Genomic DNA, 18,873 nt, shown 5'->3' with positions numbered 1-18,873 from the left:
TCCAAATACTGGCATTGTCCAGAAAAATTTAACAGGTTTATTTATAATTGTTATAAAGTTGAACTGCTGAAACTTGTTCACTGAAACATTTTGACTTTCATTAATGCTTTATGTCCCCGCATTTATATTAAAAATTCACAAACAAATGAAAATAGAAAAACCGTGAATACCTGATTTCTGTCCCCTATTTTTCCACTTGCAATCATATACTTAGGTACCTTTTGACCCCATGGGGGGGGGGGAAATGTCTAACATTTAGAACTGCCAATAACAGGAAGAAGAGTTTTTTTTGTTTTTTTTTTTTAAAGAATGAAATGTTTCCCGTCCTGGTGGATTCTTAAGCATGTTCTCCACGTATGTGCCGTGCTAGCTGGATGTCTTTTGGCATACGTGTTACATATTTGGCATTGTGTCTTCAAAAAGGCCAACCAGATAGGCCTCACTTGCCTCTTGCAAAGCACCAATAGCTGCACTCTAGAAGCACAGTTCTGTTTTGAAGTCCTGATCAATTTCTCGCACCACACACTGGAAGGGAACTTTGTGAATCAGAGTTCAGTGGACTTTGATAATGTCTAATTTCACGGAGTGTCACAGTACCGGGCCTGTAACGATGAGGTTTCTTCACCCCTCCAGTAGAGGATGCACTCTTGTGAGCAGCTTTTGTAGCCAGTTGCTCCCTCAGTGCTTTACCACCGGTGGATTTGCAGGCCGTCTGCTTTCTACGAGCCGTGGTATAGAGACCTCTTTACTTACCCACCTTCTTCGACTGGATCTTGGCAAGCTAGAGGCGGTGCAGCAGCTTGGAAGATTTCTTTTTGAAAGTGACGTATGATCACAGTTTTGAAGATGGTGATCAAATTTGTCATGCAGAATACCTGGCAGAAAAGAATTCTAGGCAGAAGAAATAGATAGTGCAAAATTTCCAAAACAGAAGTACACATAGCATGATAAAGAACAGGAAGAAACTAATGTTTCTAGATTGGAGTGAGCAAATATGAAATAGTAGAAGATAAGGTTTTCTTAATCTGCTCAAACTGCCATAACAAAATATCACAGACTAGGTGACTTACATACCCAAAATGTATTTTCTCACAGTTTCGAAGGTTAGAATCCCAAACTGAGCACATGCAGAGGTGATCCCTGGTGAGAGCTCTCTTTCTGACTTATAGACAGTTGACTTCTCACTGTGTGCCTACATAGCCTTTCCTTGGTGTGTACATGCATAGATAGAGCGTGCGTGCTCGCTATCTCTCTCTCTCTCTCTCTCTGTCTCTCTGTCTCTCTGTCTCTTTTCCCTCTCCCTCTCTCTCTCTCTTCCTCTTTTTATAAGACCATCAATACTAGGGCCCCATCCTTATGACCTCATTTTACCTTAATTACCTCCTAAAGCTCTATCTCCAAATGCGGTCACATTGAGGGTTAGGATTTAACCCTAATATGAATTGGGGGTGAAGGCATAATTCAGTCCATAGCAGAGACCAACAAGGTAAAAGTTGAGGGCGGATTATGTAAGGCCTTGCATACCATTATAAAAACTTGAACTGATTATCTCTGGAATTCTCTGTATAGAGGAGTTTTATTAATCTGTGTTCTATAAGGCCATAGAATTTTTTTTCTTCACATATTTTTGGCTTTTAACTTGAGCTGAAATGGCAAGAGACAAAACTATGAAGATACTCAAGTTGAGTCTCAAATGTCAGCTTCGAATACTAGTTTTGAATATAATTGGAATAATTCGAGTGAATTTATTACTTGAATTCTATATCGCAAACCTTGGAATTATTGTCCTCTTAATTTAACATGCAAATCTATGCAGAAACACACAAAACAAGATTTGTAAAGCAGGTGAAATAGATCTTCAGGCTTTATGCTAGGGGTCAAAGAAAGGAGACAAGAGGCAAGGAACATAAATTCTTTAAGGAGAGTGTTTGTATAATCTAGTATGCCAAAATATATATTGAATGTATGTATATTGGTAAACTGACTAGTTAAGCCAAAAATGAGGTGAGACCGTGTTCAATTTAATTACAAAAAATCTTACTGCATACTGCATAAAGTATACTAATGGTCTAACAGATAATATACAAAGATGTCTAATTGCTACTAAAGATTAGCTATTCAACACATATGTGCCAGGAATTTTTGGCAGAATATCCTTCCATTTAGCCAGAAAGTAACCTACCTAGTGAAAAATCTAATTTGATATTTGTCCAATGTCATTAAGAAAAAAATAAATGCAAAGAGGAAACAAAGAAATTAAAAAATATTTTGTGCTCATAGATTGGAAGAATTAATATTGTTAAAATGTCCATATTACCCAAAGAAAGCTACAGATTTAATGCTATCCTTATCAAAATCCCAATGACATTTATCACAGAAATAGAACAAAAAAATCTTAGAATTTGTATGACATAAGAAAAGACATCAAATAGCCAAAGAAATCCTGAGGGGGGAAAAAAAGAACAAAGCCAGAGGTATCACACTCCCTGATTTCAAACTATATGATAAAGCTATAGTAAGCAAAACAGTATGGTATTGACAGAAAAACAGACACACAGACCAATGGAACAGAATTGAGAGCCCAGAAATAAACCACATATATATTTAACATGATTTATAACAAAGAGTCAAGCCATAAAATGGAGAAAGAACAACCTATTCAATATATGGTGTTGAGAAAACAGGACATCCATATGCAAAGAATGAAATTAGTCCACTATCTCACACAATACACAAAAATAGATTAAAAACTTGAATGGATTAAAAAGACCTGAAATTATAAAATCCATAGAAGAAACATAGGCACTAAGCTCCTACACATTGGTCTTAGGAATGTTTTTGTGAATTTGGCTCCAATAGCAAGAGAAACAAAAACAAAAATAAATAAATGGGACCACATTAAATTTAAAAAGCTTCTGCACAACAGAGGAAACCATCAATAAAATAAAAGGCACCAAAACAAATGAGAGAAAATATTTGCAAATGATATTTCTGTTAAAGGGTTAATACCCAAATATATAAAGAACTCATACAACTCAATAATAATAAGAAAAAACAACCTGATTAAAACATGGTCAGAGGATCTGAATAGACATTTTTATTAAAAAAAAATGCAGATGGCCAACAGGCACATGAAAAATGTTTAACATCACTAATTATTAGGAAAATGCAAATTCAAACCACAATGAGATATTACCTCATACCTATTAGAATGACTATTATCAAAAAGAGAAGAAATAACAAGTGTTGGAAAGAATATAGAGAAAAGGGAACCCTCGTACATTGTTGGTAAGATTGTAAATTGGTGAAGCCACTATAGAAAACAATTTGGAGGTTCTTCAAAAAATTTAAGAATAGAAGTACTATATTATCAAGCTAGTCTACTTCTGGGTATTTATCAGAAGAATATGAAAACACAAATTTGGAAAGATATATGCACTTCTATGTTGATTGCAGCATTATTTATAATAGCCAAGATAGTAAAAAAAGTGTCCATCAACCAATGAATGGATGAAAAGGTAATACACACACACACACACACACACACACACACACATTGCGAGTAGTATATATGTACACAATGAAATACTACTCACAATAAAAAGATGAAATATTGTCATTTGCGACAACATAGATGGATTTTGTGGGGATTATGCTATGTGAAATAAGTCAGTGGGAAAAGGACAAAAATCAAAATTTCACTCATATATGTAATATAAAGCAAAGAGAAACGAATTAACAAACAAAACAAAACAAAAACAAACACAGATACAGATAATCATTGGTGGTTTCCAGAAGAAAAGGGTGGGGAAGAGGGCAAAATGGGTAAATACGATCAAATGTGTGGTGAGAGATAGAAACTAGACTTTTGGTGGTGAACACTCCATAGAGTATACAGATGTCAAATCATAATTGTGCACCTGAAACATTTAATACTGTAAACCAATGTTATCTCAATAAAAAAAAAAGAAATGCAAATAAAGAACATAGTTACTATTATACATTAGAATTACCAAAATTGAGCTATTTGTAAAAATTTTATAAGCATGTATTATTTTAAATCATATCATCATCACCATTATCATTAACAGTAACTCATAATGTTTTAATATAAAATGATGTTTTCTTATGTGATAGCATAGAATATTTCGCCCAATGCAAATTTATGAGGGGAAAAGAAATTGCACGTATTTTTTTGTAAGTCTAAGCAAGGTCTAAGAGATCAGCTGTATAATCTTCTCATTTTACAGGTGGAAAGAGACCCAGAGAGGTTAAATAGTGAAATGTAAAATTGAAGTGATTTGTTCTCACACAGATTTAATGGTTTCATTCTTATCTACCCATTCAACTCCAAATCTAGTCAAGCAAATAAATAAATAATAATTTAAACAAATAATTTAGAAAATGAGATTCACTAAAATATTGCTATTTGCTGTAAGCTTTACCAATAAATCACCGATTTCAACCCTAGGGAAGAGGAATACATTTTTCAAGATGATCTGACTACAAAATTTCTATTATTTGTGTGTTAGGTCTGCAACCTATTTTATTGGTTTGTTTTGCTTTAGATCTGCTAGGAAAAAATACTACGTAACTTTCCATCCTGTTTTAGATACATACCCCAAATCAATTTTCCAACCATAAAGAGAGAAAGACATCAAAATAATATATTAACATCCGTGCATAGATTTCTCTAAACGAGAAATTTTATACAGGGTTGATCTGTGCTCTTTATCTACAATAGACCATGTTACCAAAAGAGTGCCTCAAGAACAATAAAAAAGAACACAAAAGACCTTTGTTATGACCCCATGTATCCAAGGGTCATTGTTCTATTGCAATCAGTGCTTATTGTTAGTTATAAGCTGGTGACTTCTATATCACTGTCATGAGTTATAACTCTGAAAGTAAAATGAAGCAAAGAAACTAGCAAAGCTGACCCAACAAAGACAGATATAAAATTAGCAGTGGACTAGAGATAACTTTATGCCAGTTGCTAAGGGCAACGTACAACTGATGGATAATCTAATAACGCACATTAAGCCACACTTATACTAAATAAGTTCACAACATCATTAATATCCGTAGCAGCAGGGGCACCGAGCTGACTGAGGTAAGCAAAGGTGTTGATGATGACTATACCTTAGGGAAAGGCCTAACCACTTAATGACCTGATAGGAAGCATAACAGAAGGGGGAAAAGAACATTGTAGTTTCTGCTTCATTTGTCCTTACTTTTAACTTAAATAGCCCCTGTGAAACTCTATTTCTTTCCAATGCTGCCACATTTTACGTGTCCCTCTTATTGAAGGTAAAGGAGATATAACCTTATGAACATAAATTCTCCTGTCAGCAAGTCTCAATTTCTACTGTGTCCTGACTATTCTTCCCCACTCATGGTCTGCTTCTTTTCTATACTGATTGCCTGCCTTCTGCTCTACATTGGAATAAAGGGGGCAGGAGGGAAGGAGAAGAAAAGAAAATTGAGTGTTTGAGGAGGTTATACATATGCGAAGGTTATTCCTAACAAAATCATGAAGGCAAAAATAGTCCAGCAATTAACTACACTTTTAAATTTATTATTCTCTGTTCCCATGTTACAGTGATGTGGCTAGTGAGATCATTTTCTACGGCATGCCAAATCTGGACCTTTATTTGTCCCTCTTCCCCATGAATACACTTACCATCATCCTTTTAGGAGCCAATTGACTTAATAACTTAATAACTGTTGACAATTAATTTGAGTACTCTTGATAGAAAATGCTTTGTCTAGAAGGAGCAAATCAAGCAGAGCAATTTCAGACCTCATGACAGATTCTAGATTATGGAGCAGAGATAGCTTGAGCATGGGGTATTGTATATTCCTTAAATAATACTCTCTAGCAGTCAGCAGCTCTATATCCTGCAGAATCGACTTGACCTATATGAAATCACGGAGCCAGCAAATGTTAGAATTCTCAAGGACCTTAGAGATTATCTAGTCAACCACTTTTGTTTTGCATTTGAGAATTTTAGAGTTTGTCCGAAGTCAGTCAAGAGTGATTATAACTACAGTGGTCTTATGGCATTCTCAACAAATAATAACCTCAGACACAAGAAGGTGCTTTGAGACTTGTCAATGAAAAATGTGGGCTCTGAATTCAGGCTGCCTAAGTTTGAATCCTGGTTCCAGAATTTACTAAGGCTTTCTGACCAAACAAGTTACTTAACCTCCCTGTACCTCTTTCTTCATCTGCAAAATTGGATTAATAAAACAATCTACTTCACTGGGATAATAGAATAACTGTAAAGATTTAATAAAGTAATAAGTATAAGCACTAATAATAGCTTGGAACATAAGTGCTCAATAAATTTTATACTATTTTTAAAGAAATGGCAAAAAAGTTTGTACTTAGTGCTGTCTTCTAATCTTGTTCTTTTATCTTTTCTCTAAATCTTCCTCATCCCTTCTTTCTCCCAAACTCACTGCTATCTTCCAAAAACCCTTCATTAAGGCCAAGATGTAGTTTTGTTCAATGCTGTAAATACGATTTCTAAAACAGTGCCAGACATGTAGTAGTAGGCACTCGATAAACACTTATAGAATAAATGTACACTAGATCTGAAATATCTAATAAGAGACATTGTGGTTTTTGAAATTTTTCAGAAAAGTCAATATGTATCTCTTTCTTTTATTTTTTTCTTTTGTTTTAACAATTTATTCCTAAAGTATTTTTGGAATTCTGCCTTTCCCTCTGTGATCTCCAATGGCTGTAGCTAGCTCACCTTTACACTTTCCAAGAACCTGGGAACCCAAATGCTCTGTGTTTATATCATATAAGAAGGCATGGTAATGCCCCATCATCACAGCACAAAGCACAATGCTTTCTCATCTCCAGAAACTATTATGGCTGAATGGAGTTAAAATCATTTAAATTTTAAAGTTTAGGGTTGGAGTCTGAAGTTCACTATTAACCATCTGTGTGAACTTGGACAACTCATAGTCTTTCTGGGCCTCGATTTCTATCTTTATAAAAATAAAAAGATTAATTTAGATGATTTATCTTAAAGTTTCCTTTAATTCTTAAGACCCTAATCTCTATAACTAGAAAGGATGGGTGCTTTGTAGAGAACAAGCTTCAATATATGTATTTTTGATATACTAAATTTTACTTTAACAGCATTTACTCTGAAATCTGTAGAAACTCATAATCTTTGCCCATCATAATTCTAGAGAGAACTCATTGTTGTATCCTATAGACTATGGCTTCCAATTCACTCCAGTTAGACTTCCAGTTAAACTAATTGGAAGTCCTAGGAATGGACAACACATTAACAAGACTTGGAAAGTGAGAAGAAACATTATAAAGGTATTTCTGACATGATTTCATGTTCAAGAACTCTGATGTTGCGGTTCCTGTCTATTTGAGACATCTTATTGAACATAAAGGAGACAAGGTTAGTAATGCTATTTGTGAGGTCAGGGCCTACCTGACTAATTCCTTTATTTTTCTGTATTAAACTTTCCTTTTTCACTCTAACCCAAGTATGAGCTTAGGGCAACTTAGAGGAAACTCGCTTTGTAGTTTCTCTGTCCTCAGCTTCCCCATCTATAAAATTGTAAAACAATGACAATAATTATATCGATTTTAATGACTTGTTATGAATATCAAGAGGAAATATGACTGCAAATTTACTGTGTAAAAAGCTAGTCTATGAGATTTTCAGTATTTTATGAGTTTGAGTACTCCATCAGTCTCTTTTTCTTTCGTGTCAGTTTTGCTCTTCTAATCCAATGCTAGAATCTTTAAAAATAAAAATTTCATCATTTTAGTGAACCAAGCATTGAAAGAAGTAGCAAAAAACCTAATATCTGTCTTAACTGACCAGTAGTCACATTAATGTGTAACCCATAACCTTAAATGAGTCATTTAGACTTTCTGAGACTAGGGTTTTGTTTTGTTTTGTTTTAATTTGTAAATTAGGAATACCACTCTGTCTAGTATGATGATCACAAGTAATAATGTAGGTGAAATATTTTTAACAGTAAATTTCTTTTCAAATGAAGCACACAGGTCTTCAAGTAAGCAGTATAAAGATGAAAATGGCCAATTATTCTATAGACCTCATTGTGTAGTTCTAGGTACCTATTAAGCACTAAATAAGAATTTTGACAATATAGAATATTAGAGTGGGCAAGGATTAACTGTGGAGATTAACTAATCTAATCCTCATATTTTTTTTCAGGTGAAGAGACTTATTTTTTAAATTATTTCTTCTATAAAATTAAACTAACCTGCCTTTAAATAAAAAAAAAATATATATAAATTTAATGTTTAAGAGTTAAACTAAGACATACATGTTAATATATTGACTGATAGTGTACTTTTTTCTTCCAAAAATTTCTGGGATTCTGGACTTGTAATGATACAGGAGTGGATGGAGTGATCCCCTCATGTTCTTTAAGCCAGAAGAAAAATAAAATGATATTGTATTGACCTACAACAATTTCTGAATATAAAATAAGAAATCTCTATCTAAAAAATGAAAGACATGATGGTACTAGTACAAGTTATAGCCGAGGAATAAATGGGCACTACAGATACTTTGTCACATAATAGAAATCTCTGATCTACAGTAGATCATAATGAGACCATCTACCGAATCTGGTTGGCCTTTGATTCTGTGATCTCTAATAGGAGTTCCACTGTAAATTAATTTGAAACTCATTTTATAAATTTCAGTCTTTGTACTGTTCAAAACACTAAACCCGACATTGCCTTAAAGAACTACCCCTTACAGTATCAGTAATGTCTCTAATCAATCGGTTAACGGAGGTACCTCAGACTCAGTTTCAGCCAATTACTTACAGAGAAGTCAGTGCAGTGCCTCACTTAAGAAAGCACAATACGGCCAGGGCAGATAATTTAAATCTAAAGCTTCTTAAGCCAGCTGCTTCATTAAGAGGTAAGCTAGTAACTGATATCTTTAATTTAACACTCTTTTCGAGAGATCTCCCAGCAACCGGGATGTGTGCCAGAGTAATAACCTCATAAAAAAAAAATTTAAAAAAAAAAGAAGAAGAAGAAGAAGAATTAAAACAGGCTCGAAAGAGGGTAGTGGAGAAATAAAAGAAATTGATCTAGGGTTATTTTTCATAACCCAAATGACTCACTTGGTAGCCGCCCAATACTAAACCTAAATTCAAATGCTTTGAAAGAGGAGGAATTGATTGTAAAAGGGGATGTGAGACCTATAGAAATTCAAGTTAGCAGTATAAAGATGAAAATGGCCAAAAATAGAGCACTCTCTGAAGACAAGAAATATAACGGAAATTTTTGGTATTTCTGTATATGATTTTATTATCTGTTTTTTAGTAAAAGTATATTGAGTCCACATTATGCTGTGAAGCCAGTATAGTGCTGAACACCATAGGTGATTCAGATGGAGATAAGATTAAAGAAGAGGAAAAGATCAGTTAATACAAGGTGAGATGCATTAATATGCTCAGATATGAATAAATAGAATAAGTTCAGAGAAGAAAGAGCATAGTGTGGATAGGTCTTCAAAAAATTTTTGCTTGCATACCAGCTAAAAGATTTTTGTCATGTTTAATGGGTTGCATAGAATATAATTTATGGTATATTTTAAGGACTAACATTTATTAAATAAAACAGCTAGAACATTTTGTACAAAGTATCCCAAAGTACCTAAATATCATGGCAATTTGATACCAAATGAATCCATTTTAAAAGCCAGAAATTTTATATTATTTCATTTACTTCTTGGGTTCATATTTTCATTTCAGTTACCATAAAAATTATCTTATCTTTTTTATGCTTATCTTCCCTGTCAAAAATATGAATGTAAATTAAAATTTTTATTTTGATTAAATTTCCCTTGACTTAATATCTTTGACTTAAATACTCCATAATCTCTTTGATCTAATATCATACAATTGATTGAAAACATTAATTATTATTTATTAACTATAAAAAGTAAACTTTATTAAAATAATTTTTATCTAAATGAGGTTATTATTTTTAATTAGTTCACGTATCATAAAAGAATACAACTTATTGGTAAAATGTTAGTGAAATCATTAACAAGTCTATTTCTATTTTTTGTTTGCTTTAAAAATCTACTGAGAAAATTTGTCCTTATAAGCAAATAGATGTGAATAGAAGAACTCCTCAATTCTTTGAACATTTTCTGAGGTACATATCAAAAATCACATTGTGAACTCAATTAGGTCTTTCTTCAATTTTGTTGTAACAATTGAGTCAATAAATTCATATTATTCAGTCATTAGAATCTTTTAGTTTCAGGAAAGGGTTTACTAACACATCAAAACTGTTAACTAGACCTATTCCTCTTTCATTTAGAGGCACCTGATTTGACTTGATTCATACGAAACTAGAAAAAACTTTTAAAATGCTTATGTCATCACGTGCTTTAAATACAATTCCATCAAAAGCTTAGAGAGGCAGATTTAGTTCATTAAATTTGTGGAAAATGCCCATCATGTGACCTTATTGGTATGAATTAAAGCCATATTCATTTTCAAATCAACCAGCCAAGTCAGATTTAATTTGAAGCACAACAATCTGACTTCATTTTTCAATCCAGATAAATATGTTAATATTCATGCCCATGACAAGTAGCTAACTTCTGAATTTTCCAAGTAAGTAGGTTAGTAGATGATAGATGATGGTGCATAGTTAAGTCATAGAACTTTGTCTTAGATTTGCTTCTGGAAAAGTGTAAGCCACTTTAGTATTTCTTTCTAAAGAAATACTTTTGTTTTTGTTTGCTTTCATGAGTCTCTTTTGTTTGCTTTCGTGAGTCTCTTTTGAGTCTCTTTTGTTTGCTTTCAAGAGTTTCTTTTGTTTGCTTTCATGAGTCTCTCGCTGAGGATTGATACATTCGTTAAGGAAAGTCAGAAGATGATATAAGATAGATAGTTAAAAGGAAATTGCTATAATTCCCAGTGCTCCACACTAAAATAAATTTAAATTAAGACATCCAACCATATTCCAAAATATTCCAATTTTAATTCTACATTTGTTCATTAATAGCAATATATGACAGTAACCAAATATTCTATTTCTATACATATAATTTCAAAGACATTTTAATAGCATGGATTATTGATCATCTACATCCATAAAGGGAGGTAATAGTGGGACAGCACCAAAAGGGCAGATTAAACAAATATATCACATTTGGAAAATATGACTTAATCATTAAAGTGACTATAGCACTAACACTCTATATTTCATAACGTTTGTAATCTGTAAAGTGTTTTGCCATCAGTATCAGTCCAGATCCAGCTAGATAACAGAAACTTCTCTTGGTCTTTCACAATGAAGGGATTTAATACAGTGAAACTGGTGTGTAGCTAATAGGACAATTGGGAAGCCATATAAGAGATGGTGAGGCAAGGAAGAGATAGGAAAAGGATAGAAGCTGCTACCCCTAGGGCTAGAGGGACAACAAGAGAAGATGGTAATACCAGAGCCCAGAAGAGGAACCATCTGGCAAAAATGCACACCGAGTGGGAACTGTCCTGCCAGTTTGGACCACAGAAGAAATGGTTAGTTTTTACAGGTTGGAACCAACTCAGTCAGATATTCTACCTAAAGAAGAGTGGACAGAAGAGCAACACCCAGGCTTTCCCATAATTTACATCATTGACTTTTCTAAAACTGCTTCTCATTGGCTGAAACTATGCAGAAGTCAGAAAGCAAGGGAACATGAAGCTTGCAGTTTGGCTCAATACAGAGAAACGAGGAAAGAACAGAGACCAGATTAGAAAGCAAATAGGTAATTGGCAGGTACAGTATCCATCATTTGATTCTTATAATCATTTTAGTAGATAGACAACATATTGCAAGGATTCATTTGTTCCTTTATTTTAATTCATTTTTTTTTATAAAGATAAGGCCACTGGAATTTAGAAAGCTTCCAAGAGTTGGATCTGACCCTCAAATTCAGACATTTTATTCCAGGGATCTTTCATTTGCAACACAGACCTTAATATATCATTTTAACCTTTCAGATTTTGGTTTATGGTGGAAAATAAGCCTTGTAGACATTTGGGTTTAAAATAAGGAAAAGACTGAACAAAATGAGCCTAGTGATCTTTAGTTTACTGTACTGAGATTATTCATGCTGTTTGCAAATCAAAAAGCTAACAATAGAGTTAGTAATTAAGTGTATAATAAACATTTATGGTGTTAAAGAACCTTTGGCTAGGACTATTGTTTATATTCTCAGCAGAGAAAGAAAAATCCAGATTCATTAATGACTTAATGCTGCCCCAGCCTTGTCACTAGCCTATAGCCACAAAAGCATATTCTCAGAGGTATTATCTGAAATGATATAAAGGTATTTTACTATGGGAACAGTTTCTCTTACAGCCTCTGCTATAGCTCTTTTCAATATAATATGATAGTCTAGAAGAAAAGAAATAATACCAACTATAAGAATTCTTAAATAGGAGCTTCTGTGTCTCTGAAATTGAGTGTGCATGTGCATGTCAGTATGTGTCATGGCTGTGTTTTAATTGTTGATCTGCAATAACTATTGCATTATTAGGATGCACAGAAAGATTTTATATTGGATAACTCTTTTTCTTTTATCACACATTTTATTCTGATCTGAACTTAGAAATTCTGAATCCTCCCACAGAGAAGAAGGAGAAAATAGAAAATGGCAGACATTCATTAGCCATTCCTTCTAAATACTGGTTATTCTAAATCATGCTACGGACTCAGCAAATTTTACACTTAATGAAACAATTCTCTGCTCTGGACTCCCATGAATTGTTAAAGGCAAATATCCATATGATTTATTATATTACCAAGCAGAATGCTCTAAACCAAGAGAATCAGGAAAAATATCACTGATGATCAGAATTTTTGTCTGAAACATATTCAATGCTGTCTGCTATTGACACTCAGGAGGTGACACTAAGGGAATGGAGCAGTTAACATAAACATTGCCACAATTAATTATTATACCATTTCCAGGGCTTTGAAAACAGAATCCAATGTCAGAAGAGCCTGAGCACCCACAGAAGGCAATTAATCCAACATTTTGCAATCTAGAGAAAGTTTAGCATCTCTTATGAGTCTGAAACCTGTGAGCAGTGAAGAGAATTCTGAGATAATGCCTAGCCAATTTCTTGCAAAGTCATCCAAGAATGATTGGTAGTGTCATTGTCAATGATAATAGCATCTATCTGAAGAACAGAAGGAAGCAAAATTATGAAACTCTTGTTTTTCTTTTTATTTAGCAATATTACTGGAGGCTCCATATTTTTTTTTTCATTCGTCATGAATGATTCCATGTTTTGTGGGCTATTATAATACTGCAGCTAGATTTTATTAAAAGAGTGACTATTATCAGTTAAATTTATTCTGCATGAATCAAACCAAATTCATTTTGGTATTAATTTTCTATGCTGCTAACAAATTACCATAAACTTCAGTGGCTCAAAACAACACAAATTTATTATGTCATAGTTTCTGTAGGTCAGGAATCCAGACATGGGTTAGCTGGATCCCGTGCTGAGGGTCTCATGGTTTGAATTCAAGGTGTTTACCAGGCTCCGATCTCATCCGAGGCTCAGGGTTCTCTTCCAAACTCACAGATTGTTTGTTGGTAGAATTCATTTTCCTGTGGTTTGATGGCTGAGGCCCTGATTTCCATGCTAGCTATCTGCTGAGCACCACTCTCACTTCCTAGAAGCTGCCTTAGGCTCTTGCCTTGTGGCTCCCTCCTTTACAATGTGCTGTTTACTTTCTTCTTAGTCAGCAGATTAGAATCTCTCTGACACTTCACCTTATGTTAATGGGCTCATCCAATTAAGTTAAACCCACCCCAGATAATTGTCTTGATTTAACTCTTAATCAACTGATAAATAACATAATCTTGAGAATGGTATATCATCATATTCACATAGAAAGTGTATACATCAAGGATCATTTATCTTGGAGACTATCTTAGAATTCTACCTATCACAATTTTCATGACTTCATTGCAGATTTTATATTTCAGTATTTGTAAGAAGACTTCATTGCAGATTTTATATTTCAGTATTTGTAAGAAGACCAGATATTTCAAGAAAAGATTTTTGCTATTTTGCTATCATAGCTACCATAAATTATAACTTTACATAAAGTTTGAGATTATTAAAAATAATCACAGCTGAATATATTTATACAAACATATAATTGATGAACACATATGTATATTCTGTATTAAATCAAACACGCCAAGTCAAATGCAAGGTATTAACTATATATTTTCTTTTTTTCCGTGATCTGAGAAATCCTATATTGATAATTATCACTTTTAACATATAAAATCTTAAACATAAGTATCAGCTCTATTACAATGAGTATATAAGTAGGCACAACATGGTATTATTTGGTTATAAGCATGTTTACCTAGGGCAAATGGTAAATGAGTACATAGTTTTAAGTTCGAAAAGTAAGGACAAAACTAGAACTTTGACTCAGGGTCAAGTGTGGCACTTAATCAAGTGTGGTACATAGTACATTAATACTGGCTCTGATTTGGTTCGAATACATAAGCTTTTGATGTCTCATATGCAAATGTTTGTAACTAACAAAAGAGCTAAAATTTTAAGTTACACCATGATTTAAAAGAAATGTTTTGATTTTAGTGTTTTTATGGTGTTTCTCAAATAGCACTTATCAAAATGAACAATATTCTTAGCAAATAAGCATCATGAAATAAAATGGAATGGTGCCCATTCTGCAAATTAGAGACAATGTTGATCTAATTTGTGGTAGATTGTTAAACAGCAATGTATGAAGTATAATCTTTAATCTTTCAAGTATTTTCTTAGGGAAAGCAAGAAAGAAGTGATTATTACCTGTCTGTTCTTCAAAGAAAGAAGAAACAGCAAGTCTGATGTTTTCAAACAGGCAAAAGAAATCATTTAGTATGTTTTAAATAGCAAAATAGTGGTCTTGGAAGGAAATTCAGATATGTGAAAATAGTTGTGAACTGCCAAGTGATTTCTTTAAGTAGTAGAGAATGGTGAGTGTTTCTGGGTGTATCTATACTTACAGAATAATTTCAACTCTACTCACAGACATAATGAAAGAAATGCTATGTAAAAGTTTGCCACTGTGGTTATTGCTAAAATGCTATGTGGTTGCTCTAAATTAATGATATTTAAACAATTTCCTCAGTCATTTTACTTCACAACTGAAAGGAAGATACATTTTAAGAGCATACTGTTTTTATTCCTTTAAACCAAATGCTCCTCATAATACAAAACAGCACTCAGTGATCCGTGCAGGCTTCCATTTATAATATTAACAGAAGACATGTTCCATGCTAATCCATCTCATTAATATTAAAGAAAGGACTCCAAGACTGGTGAGCACTTAATCATTTGCAATTAGCACCTAACTGTTAATTCTATGGAGGGCTCTTAGGGAGAGAAGCAGAAGAAGTAGCTCCCGTTTGCTAAATGTTAGTTGATTTAACTTAGAGTATTTAATTCTGGGAAAACTCAGCAATTAGAACAATTCATGTAGCTAGACAACTTTAATAGATCAGTTAAAAATAAAAGAATCCCCAACTGAGAGACATGACAAGATATACATTTTGGAAAGGGACATGACATAGCCATTTTGCTAATTTATTTTATTAGGTTCTATGTACAACTAGGCCAATGAATTTGGCATCTAAGCAGAGATGAGTAAATTTCCAGTTCAGACTACCTCAACACAGATCCCAAAATCCAATTAGCAGAATGGGCAGCTTGTCTGGTTTGGCTCCAACTAGAGCAGCTTGCTTCCTCGATGTCAACTCAACCTGAAAAAAGGAATAACTGTGAGTTTCCTACTTTAAGACTCAAAAGAATGTCAAGACCCAGAATAAGAGCTCTATGCCAATGACTCTGAGCAAAACCAAGCTTCCAACTGTGATGCAGTCTTTTTGCTTTCCTTCTACATTTATCCTGCCATTTATTGGGCTCTCCCTCCCAGATCTGAAATCTGCCTTTTTTCTGGGGGCAGCTCCTATTATCAATTGTTGGTTGCAAACTTCTTGGAAGAATCAAAGGCATTGGGAGAATCTATTACAGAGCATCAAAGGGGACTCTACCATTGGATAGACAAGCATGCTTTAAGAAAAGGAATCTGTTTGCACCATCATGCTGACTCAATTCCTCTTAAAGCTACTTCCAGCACCACTTTTTTTTTTTTTAACTGAAGAAAAGCCCAGGTTGGCAAGATTCCTTAAAAGGCAGCAGTATTCCCTGAAATTAGCAGAGACAGGCTTGTCCATCTCTTCTGTTAATATCATTTACTCAACTGGTAGTGATGGAATGCCCCAGGACATACCACACCAAATGTTGTCATGTCAACCTTTAGCACCAGTTCCACTGCCAAATCTAGCAAATTAACCAGATTTAACTAAGCACAATTCTGACAGTTTTTAATTACTGTGACAGTCAAGGCATTTTTAAATTGATCTATTTATTTAACATTTTCATAAAGTCTTATCCTGCAACCTCACCACCTTTCCCATGCACTTTTCTCATTTTATAATGTGTTGTTATACGTCAGTTATTCTTCTTCCTTTCTATGTATTTTGTTGTTTTTGTGGCTTTCCTCATCCTAGTCTTAAACTTGACTGCTTCTATCCACATTTGATAAGGCCACCTGCTAACTTTGCCAAATGGTAGGCTCTTTACAGCATCTCTCCAGATGTATATGGGTAATACAGCTGCATAGCCATTACAGATGGCATGGAGAAATCGGTTTTCAGCCTTCTGCCTTACAATATATCTTAATATTTACCAGCTGTATTGAAGTGTTTTAGATGTTAAGGACTTGGATGAAAAAACATGGGTAAAGCAAAAAAAGTCATCACCAACAGACACGTAATAGCCATAAGGCTCCCCCTGACATAGGATAAACCAGAAGAAGCACTCCAAATGAGTCCTATTGAACAACTAAGTGCATAGACAGAAGAGTAGTATGTAGATGGTACCTAAAAATAGGTTCCATATGCGGTAAATCGCATGTTCCAGGTTTTGAGGTTCTAGACTTACCTGGAGACACTCTGAGAAAGCCTTTCATTCCAAGGGCAGAGCTGGAGAATCTTTGTGAGATTTCATGATGAAGAGTGATATATACTAGGAGGATAAGAAGCATAGAGTAATGGATCATGTATTTAATTTTCTCTCAGTTACCTACTTGCAAGTTTCCTTGTGCAAGGTTGTGAACCTATTTAAGACCATTTCCTCACCTGTAAGATTAGAATAATAACAACGTTTACATCATAGGGTTCTGTGAGGTATACTTAGTATGGTGCCTGGCACATAACACATGCTCATAAGTGACAATTATCAACATTACTATTATTTTAGGTAAACATTTAGATAGGTGGCTTCTGGCATTCTTTTCCTTGATATATAGAAAGTCCAGAAATTTTCTCTTAACTATTCTTGGAAAAACAGACAGGGAATAGTTAGATTTCTAAAGGCTCCACTGCCAGCTGCATGCAACATAAAAGGAAAAAGATGTCAACCAGACAAATAAGTAAGGAAAGGTGACATTTAGCTGGAAAGTAAGATTTGTCTTAGGTTAGCCACTATCATGAACTCTAGAAGTACATTTTGACATGTGTGTAATTGAACAGGTTTCGATTTTTGTGTGCCTACTGTCTCTCAGAAAGTTCACTAATCTATTATTCAGTTATGATGTGTAGATAGCAAAATTAATGAAATTAGAATGCTTCTTTTCTTTCTAACAATTTATACTTAACAAAGTTAGGCAATTAGGAAAGGACATAGAAGTAGGGTTTAAATTCCAATTTAACTGGTACTTGCTGTGAGATATTGACCAAATTTTGTAACTTCTCAAAGACTTAATTTCTGCATCTATAAAATGGGGAACTAATGCCTATTTTGCAATAGTTATTGAAAAGATAAATAATTCCTTTAAAATGCCTTGCTAGTTTTCTGGAACATAATAGCATTCTCTAAATAATAATGGTTATTACCACACTTATAATTCTCTATCAGATTTCCATTGCTGTGTAACAAATTACTATAAATGTAACAACTTAGAACAACACCCATGTATTAGGTCACAGTTCTGTATGTCAGAAGTCCAGACATGGAGTGGCTGGATTTGCTGTTCAGAATCTTAAAAAAACTAAAAGAAAGGAGTCTTTCTTTTATCTGGAGTTCAAGCTTCTTTTCTCAGGTCATGTGACTGTAGCATAATTTACCACTACAAGACTAAGATCTCTGTTTCCTTGCTGGTTGTCAGCTTTCAGCCAGCCACTCTTAGCTCTTGTGGCACCCACATTCCTTGACATATGGTCCCTTTCATCTTCAAAGCTAGCAGTGGAGACTCTCCTTTGCATTGAATCCTTCTCATACTTCGGATGACTCTCTTTTGCCAGGAAGAACTCCATCTTATTTATGGCTCACCTGATTAAGCCCAAAAAGCATAATTTCCTTTACTTAGCCAACTGATTTGGGACCTTAATTACATCTTAAATATCTCTTTACATAGCACATGGATTCGCATTTGACTGAACATCTGGAAAAAGGAATGTATACACAAGAGGACAGGAATCTTGAAGGATATCTTAAAAATTTGCCTACCACCATAATTTTGAGAAACAAATATTATTCCTTTTGAGAAAACTGAGATTCCAAAGGTTTAATTGACTTGCCCGAGGACATCCAGCTGAAAAATATTTCTTAATAGAATATCCCTAGGGAATATTTGGCAATGTTTGGAGACATTTTTAGTTGTCACAATTGGGGAAATTATCAAAAATTTTTAGCTGGTCCATGTTAAAATTCTATTAATATAGAAGAAGAAAA

At 33.9% G+C, this 18,873-nt stretch overlaps 1 pseudogene; it reads right to left on the bottom strand.

Annotated features, from left to right (window-relative positions):
* Positions 1-337: 337 nt before the first annotated feature.
* LOC120583140 (histone H3.3A-like) lies at positions 338-18,455 on the bottom strand (annotated as a pseudogene).
* Between the last annotated feature and the right edge of the window lie 418 nt (positions 18,456-18,873).

This window comes from Pteropus medius, unplaced genomic scaffold (assembly GCF_902729225.1).
Source record: "Pteropus medius unplaced genomic scaffold, Ma_sr-lr_union100, whole genome shotgun sequence".
NCBI classification, from domain to species: domain Eukaryota; kingdom Metazoa; phylum Chordata; class Mammalia; order Chiroptera; family Pteropodidae; genus Pteropus; species Pteropus medius.
The sequence above is the reverse complement of the archived record's forward strand: the minus strand, read 5'-3'. Positions and strand labels throughout refer to the sequence as shown.